The sequence below is a fragment of the Python bivittatus genome, unplaced genomic scaffold (genome assembly GCF_059951505.1).
Source record: "Python bivittatus isolate LINGU-HERP-01145 unplaced genomic scaffold, Pbiv_v1 ctg000530_np1212, whole genome shotgun sequence".
Classification (NCBI taxonomy): Eukaryota; Metazoa; Chordata; class Lepidosauria; order Squamata; family Pythonidae; genus Python; species Python bivittatus.
Window position 1 is genome coordinate 3,397,427 of NW_028277085.1, and position 7,581 is coordinate 3,405,007.

The following is a 7,581-nucleotide window of genomic DNA, read 5'->3' on the forward strand; positions in this document are numbered from 1 at the left end:
TGGGCCATTCCTCCCAGGACTGAGATACCAACCACCTGTTGGACACACTCACTGGGGTGGCCGTTGATTTCATAGCAATAACGGGAGGACCGTTGCTGAGTGGGAGGCTCCCTGGGTGTTGTCTGAATGCGGCCTGTGTTTATGTGGGTCACCGCTTCTGATGTTTCAAGTTAATTTTACGTTCCTGTCCTCGAAGCGTGTCCTGAGGCATTTGTTTACGGAAAGAGGAGGAAATACAATTCAAAGATGGGGAAAAAAATATATTACGGTAATGATGCAATAAAACAGTTGTCCTGTTCTTTCAGTATGGTCAACTGAGTCAGTGGGGGAGTCGCGGGTTGTTGGAATGCCATGAAGGGGTTAATGGACTCAGTCATTTAATGGTCCCCTTCGAGGTAGTCCAGACAAGAAACACAACCATGAATCCTAGCTCTGTCTTTATTGTAAGGTTACAATAACAGAATCTTGCAAGTCTGAAAGCTGAGATATCTTTTGCATGCTGGTTGTCTAGGCTGCGGCTCTTCCTCCTGTCTCCCAAGGCCATTCTCACATACGTCTAACCTTCGGGCTGGCTGGGGAATTCTGGGAGCTGAAGTCCACACATTTTCAAGCTGCCAAGGTTGAGAAACACTGGGTTAGATTATGCCCGGCTGCTATGTCTTTTATTTTTATTTGCTTTTTTATATTGAGTATTTTGTGTATTGTTTTATTGTAAGCCACCTAGAGTCACGTAAAAGTGAGATGGGCAGCTATGCCAATCAAACCAATCAATCAATCAATCAATCAATCAATCAATCAATACATTTGCTCCCCATCCCTCCACCAGGGTTGGAATTAGTCCTAAGCAGATACAGGTGCAGAGGGTTCAACTGAGCAGATGTGTATGGTTCAACTGAGTCTCTCCGTTGGTGGGGTTGTGAAAGCCATTGAACATGGGGTCACGTAACCTTTCTTGTCTTGAGAAACAGGAGCTTTGGAGTCCTCTGAATCATCACCCCCTGGCAGGGATTTGCATTCCTCCGTTCCACATTCAAAATGCTTTGGGTGGTTCCCCGAGATGCGTAACGACAAGGACTTCTAGTCCGGAAGGCTCTTCCCGCCAGCCCAAACAAGCATGTCTCGCTTATTAATGCCAAGTGGCTAATTCCAGCTGAATCGTATCTTGTCAGGCCTATTCGCATTCCGCCATTGTTATTGCTTTGAACTAGAGTTATGTGTTCAATCTCGGGCATGAATCTTTAATTCAGGCTTTGGAAATCACAATCATAACTATAACTGGGAGGAAGAGAATTAAAAGGAAGAGCAGGAAACAGAAGGGTTTGAAAACAAGGGTGTCTTTGGAGCTGGGTCACCTTGATTTGACAGCTAGTGCCACTGGTGACATGCTTTACACCTGTTTTCAGGCCAGGCGATGAAATATATAATTTCTGTTGACCTCTGGGCCCCAGATGAAATTTGCAGCAAGTCTCCCCTTTTACTCTTGCCAACAGGTAAGATGGGGGGGAGATGTCCCTGCCAACCAAGGCCCATCTTTCTAGGCTAAGGGAGAAGACGTTCTCCTGCTTTGCTCCCAGGCTTTGGAAGAGACTCACTGGGGAACTGTGTTTGTTTTCCACTCTGTTGGTGTTTAGCCAAGCTACAAGATGCATCGCTTCCTCCAGGCTCCAGGCTCTTAATTGTTAAATGATTTTAGTATCTCTTTTATTGTCGATTTTAATCTGCATTTTTAATTTTTTATATCCTGCTTTTGGGAGCTGCCCTTATAGAATGCATCATTTTGCAAGGGCATAATTCTTCCTCCTCCTTCTCCTTCACATTTCTCCCTATGCCAAGCGTGGCAGATAATGATGGGGGTGGGGGCAAAGATGATTCACAAGGCTGGTGTGCTGGGTTCCTCTTTCTTCTTTCGTGCTAAGGGGTGGAAAGAGCCAGAGACCATTCCAACTTCAAGAATGGCTTCTTCAGTAGACGGGGCTGGAGGTCAAATCAGCAGCCACAACTATGCAGTCAAAGCCCTGCCCCTTTTTTACATGGGGTGGCTGCCATATTGACCTTTTGATCCCCTTGTGGACGTGACTGTCAGTAGACTCCTTAAGTCAGAGGTGTTGGTTAAGACCCCTTAAAAAAAAAATAGCCCTGTTTTCAGATTGGGTCCATTCTGAGTCTTGGCCCACCTGGTCTTCAAATGTGGCCTTCAGCGTGCTGATCAAAGCCTTGTACAGACAGTCCTCACTTAATGACGGTAATTGGGACCAGAATTTCCATCGCTAAGCGACACTGTTGTAAAGCACATCATGTGACTGTGTGTAATGGAAGGCATAGGCGAGGAGGAGACTGGTATGAGTGATCAAGACTATCAGGAGGGAGGGGGTGCGTTCCAGAGGAAGGGGCAAGGCGAGCACTTCCTCAGCCCACAGCAGCACTGTGAGAAGAAGAGGCTGAGGCTAGCCCTTCCCTAGACTCTCACGGGGTATATCCACTAGTAGCTTTAGGATAGGTTTAGTCTGGCGAGATTCTGTCTATAGTGTGTTAGCAAATAAAGGAACTACACTGGACTGGACTGCTTCGTTGTTGTTCTTGGACTGAATCTGACACTGTGCCACTTAGCAATGTTAACCATTGTTAAGCAAATCACTACAGGTCAATAAGCGAGGACCTCATAGGATTGCGACTTCTGACTTCCTGCTGGATTCCCCATTGATTTTGCTTGTGGGAAACTGGCAGGGAAGGTCACAGATTGTGATCGTGTGACTGTGGGATGCTGTGACAGCTGGAAATCTGGGCTGAGCACCCCGATTGCGATCATATGACTGTGGAGGTGCTGTGATTGCCAGAACTTTGAGAATTGGTCATAAGTCCCACTTGTTCAGCACCATTGTAAATTCAAACACTTGCTGAACAAGTGGTTGTTAAACGAGGACTACCTGTATGACCTTCAAGCCAACTAGTGTTGCATTGTCTAACTAGATGGCTCAACAATGTGGCTGGGTGCATATAGAGCATGTCCTCTGTGCATGTCCACTTTCTTCCTGTGACAATATCAAATTGAAAATTGCCTAGTTAGACTTTTGCTGCCATCCAGATTCATGGAGGGTTGGGTCTATCAGTGGCTCCTAGTCTCCAAAACGGCTTGCTGTCTCCAAAATCAGAGGCAGTACATTTCACAGAGTAACAGCTAGGAAGCAACAGTAGAAAATGTCCACCATGATTATGTCCATGCTTATGTGATCTTCCTGAACTCATCTGCTTGGCCATCGCGTGACATAGAACGCTGAATTAGAAGAACCCTTGACTTGATTCAGCACAGATAAATTCATCAAGGCTCATATCTTCTGCCCTAGCTGTGAAATGATCAACCTGTAGAACTTTTATAGCCCACATTTTCTGTAACTCTTGTTCCAGGGTTTGCTGGAATGAATCCCAGACCGTTGGTGTCTGTCTTTCTACAAAGACCAGAAAACAAAGCAAGCAAAACTCCACATTTCAGAGACTAATCTAAATACTGCAGGATGCAAATCAGCCATAAAAACCAGGGCATTTTTCTCCACCAAAGTATCTAGTAAGTAGATAGTTTAGAAGATTTATAATTTCACAAAGCTACAGCATCCCCTTCATTCCTTCAGGAGGCAAGCCAGAAAAATGTTTATTATCAGAGGAAAGCAGAAGCTGGAAGGCTGTAAAAAGCTATAACATAGTGGGGCCATCTGTTTACGCGCTTACGTTGGATGGTTGGGGAAGGAGGCTGTGCCTATCATGGTGCAAACCTGGAAGAGTCTTTGGGTGCTCTTTGCTGCTTCATGCGATGGTTGTGGATCATTGGAGATGACAGCAAGATTAGAGACACCTAGTCCAAGTGATTTGATCTGGAACACAAATCCCCTGGACCTGCATTTACAATCAATAGCATTAATTGCATCGGAAGACCCCTCTGGTGTCCTTTTGCAACACTGTTGAATGCAGATTGTTTATTCTTTAGGCAAGGGGAGGTGTTATTGTTCAATAGTTGAATTTATGCAGAAGGTCCTTGATTCAATTCAGGATATCGCTAATTAAAAACAAAACAGTGAGCAGTTAGTAGAAATCTAGAGAGCTGCTCCCACTCAGGACCTGCACTAGTAGAAGACGTCATGCTGAGTTCCTAATGGATAAGCTGATAGTAGATTGATTTACACTGTTCTGAACCTTATTCCAATTAGCCAAATCAAGCTAACTTTTCCTTACCCTTCCTATTTGTCCACTGTCCAGAATAGGGACACCCTTAAAATGGCCAGATTGCAAAGGCAATGGATTTGCTCTGACCAGGTAGTAGGGAACCTTCCCATGTAATCTGTACACACCAGTGCTATGCATGAAAATCCTCCTTTTTCCCCCTTACCAAATCTCAATCAATTTGATGCAAGGGAGTTTGCTGTTGATGCTGCTTTCAAAGAAAGAGAGAAGCTTGAAGATATTCTCATGGTTGGGTCTTTTCTTGCACTTATTTTGTGACACAAGATGATGCGGAGGGTGTCAGTGTCCTGTCTTTCACTGTACGATCCTCTCTCCGGGGGTCTGTAGCCTCCCTAGCCTTCCATGTTCCAATTAACTCCCAAGGGAAGAGATCACGAAAGAAGCCCTTTTCCCACGGATCTTGTCTTCAAATTGGGAAGCGTGGGTGGGCAAGGAGGTGGTAGAAAGACACGTCACCAAAAAAAATGCAGAAACAGCATCCGGAGGGCCCCCTTCACCATCTCTGTCGCTATAGTTCAAAAGCACCATCAAGAGAGAAATAAATTTGCAAGCTCTACAAGAATAAGCTGGAAAAGCCGAAGCCTGTTTTGCAGAACAAGAACGGGTCTGCAGACTTCCAAAGCCGATTTCTGAACATTTGTATGTACAACCCAATAATGCATGGAAAGAATAGAGAGAGAAAGTTATGGTCCCTCACTGGCTATCGTTTTAAGTTATTTCAAAGCAGATAAATAGCACTCCTTCTTCTGATTTTTCCAGTAGCAACCTTGTGAGGTAGATTGGACTGAGGGAGAGTGATCCAAAGTCACGTAATGTGGTTCCGTGTCTGAGGATAGATATGAAATGGGTCTCCTGGGTTCTAGTCCAACACCTTCACCATTACACCACATTAGCTCCACCCTAATGCCAGAATCATGTTAGCTTACCCTGTCCCTGATGAATGATCAGTGGATATTAGTGAGATGGTGTTCTCATATCGATTGATCGATTACATGCCATCAAGTTGGTGTTGACGCTTAATAGATAGATTTCGTCCTTCTCTAGGGAGCTAGGTCTTCACCTAATGCAGTGTTGTCCAAACTTGGCCACTTTACGATGAGTGGACTTCAACTCCCAGAATTCCCCAGCCAGCCAGGGCTGAGTTGAAGTCCACTCATCTTAAAGTGGCCAAGTTTGGACAACACTGACCTAATGTGTCCAAACCTTCTCATATACAGCTATACATTTGGAGAGATGTTGCCCTCACAGATGGATGCTCCCCAGTTTGTCTGAATCCTTAAATTTAGAAGTTCTTCTATCTGTGTGCATGAAAAATCTGTTCTCACAAATGACAATCAGACATTTGAAAGTGTGGGAACAAAGCAACCACTCTTCTGGCGTGATGTCCAAGTTTACTGAATTTGTAGAAAGATTGAGAATGAATGCAGGGTCTTCCTCAGTGATCCTTAACACGTGGGGGATATTTTAAATTTTTATCAATAGAATGATGAATGGGAAGCACACCGTTTGAAATGTCCTGATGCTTTCTGGTGTATTTTGGTTACAGCTTCTGCATATAACTACAGGCAATGGCTGGTGTGTTTTTCCACAGTGACCAAGTGACTGTGGAAGGTATCAGTTGTCATCTGTAAATGGAGTCTTCAAGTTGCAAGGGACACTTTGAAAACTGATGGCCTGGGGTGTTCAGGATTGTTCCTCCAGATTGACCATCTGCACACTCAGTGGATGGCAAACATTTATCATAACTCAATGTGATCGTGCATTGTGTCCTCTGTATTCTAACCATGGACGTCCTACCTGGCAGCTGGTTCAGCACCAGCAAAACAACAAAGGCAACCTTTAAACTGGAGATGAATCTTGACCTCCAAAAGTGTTTTCCCATGGCAAGAGTTAACTTGAGAAGGTGTAATAATACAATGAGGTGCCTTTCGTAGTATCCAGAATCCCTTTGCTTCAGGACCGAGGAACTATGATATGCTGACATATAAATACAGGGAGTTAGAAATATGTCCTAGGCAGAGAATCAGGGCCCTAGACGTGCCAACAGCACAAACTATACATTTTAGACATTAAGCAGTTACCAAAACAGTGAACAAATGCAGATTGCTGCTGTTCCTTCACAAAGGAAACAAGCTCCTAGTCCTTTACATTAAAAAAAAAAATGTAGGAGGAAACAGAAAACATTTTTTGCTGCCGTGGATTGCCTCTATATAAACATCTCATTTGAACGTAAAGGTGGTTGCTGGGATTCTGTGTTATAACCTTAATCCTTTTCCTAATAAGTAATATTAATCAGAGCCTCTAGATCAAGTTTTTCAAACTTGGCAACTTTAAGATGAGTGGACTTCAGCTCCCAGAATTCTTTAAGATGCTTTAAGATGGGTGGACTTTAAGATGGGTGGATTTCATGCTTTAAGATGGGTGGACTTCAACTCCCAGAATGCCCCAGCCAGCATGCTGGCTGGGGAATTCTGGGAGTTGAAGTCCACCCATCTTAAAGTTGCCAAGTTTGAAAAGCACTGCCCTAAAATCTTGGATTAACCGTTTCTGGTCTAGACTGCAAGGAGGGAAGTCTGACCACTTTTTCTAAAAATTTCCCTTTTTCTTTTTCCACTAGGTTGGCAGATTCATTTCAGGAGCATGATGAGCTGAACGTGTTTTCTGGATCACGATCACTCCTGATACGCAGCCAAGGCAGGTATGGGATACCCGCTCTCCCCAATCACCCTTCTGTTATTAGCAGACCAATCAATGACCAAACATGAATTACCCTTTTGAGTATTTTAATGATAGCCTCATTATTATCAGCAATATTCTATACAAGTTTCAGCTTCTGGTGGTCAAACAGGGCTTTGGAGGCAAAGTCTGTATATAGATTTGGTAAAAGGTGTTAACTTGTCGTCATATCCTGGAGTCTGACTCTGTTATTATTTCTGCAGCTCAGTAGCCTTTTATCATTCAGTATTTATTGCCCAGGTCATAACACCAAGTCTCACATGGCTGTTTACCAGCGAGTCTTCCAACCTGAAGACAAAGATGTCCATGTTTCCTCCAAGAATTGGGGAAATTTCATGAGTACTAGTGATTGGATGACAGTACATCATTTACAGGGCAATGGGACCCATTATTCTATTGTATCTGGATAGTAGGACATGATTTCTCAGTTATTACTGAAATGAAGATGTGGGTCATAAATAAATGTTCAGTCAGGTGAGAAAAAAGAATGTGAAGATGTGCCTGAAAATTGTCTTTCCTAAGCAGAGCTAAAAATAATGTAGTTACTATAGGTAATAAAGAAAAAGTCCTAGATTAAGATTACCTGAAACCAGCTGGTGGTGGTGGTGAGATAGG

At 43.7% G+C, this 7,581-nt stretch overlaps 1 long non-coding RNA gene across 1 annotated transcript in view; it reads left to right on the top strand.

Moving 5' to 3' along the window:
- The window catches only part of LOC148214781 (uncharacterized), a 130,746-nt gene extending 123,818 nt beyond the window's left edge, over positions 1–6,928 (top strand). Inside the window, exon 3 of the long non-coding RNA XR_015797454.1 lies at positions 6,848–6,928. This is a non-coding gene — a long non-coding RNA (uncharacterized LOC148214781). The remainder of the gene's footprint in view (positions 1–6,847) is intronic.
- The last annotated feature ends 653 nt before the right edge of the window (positions 6,929–7,581 follow it).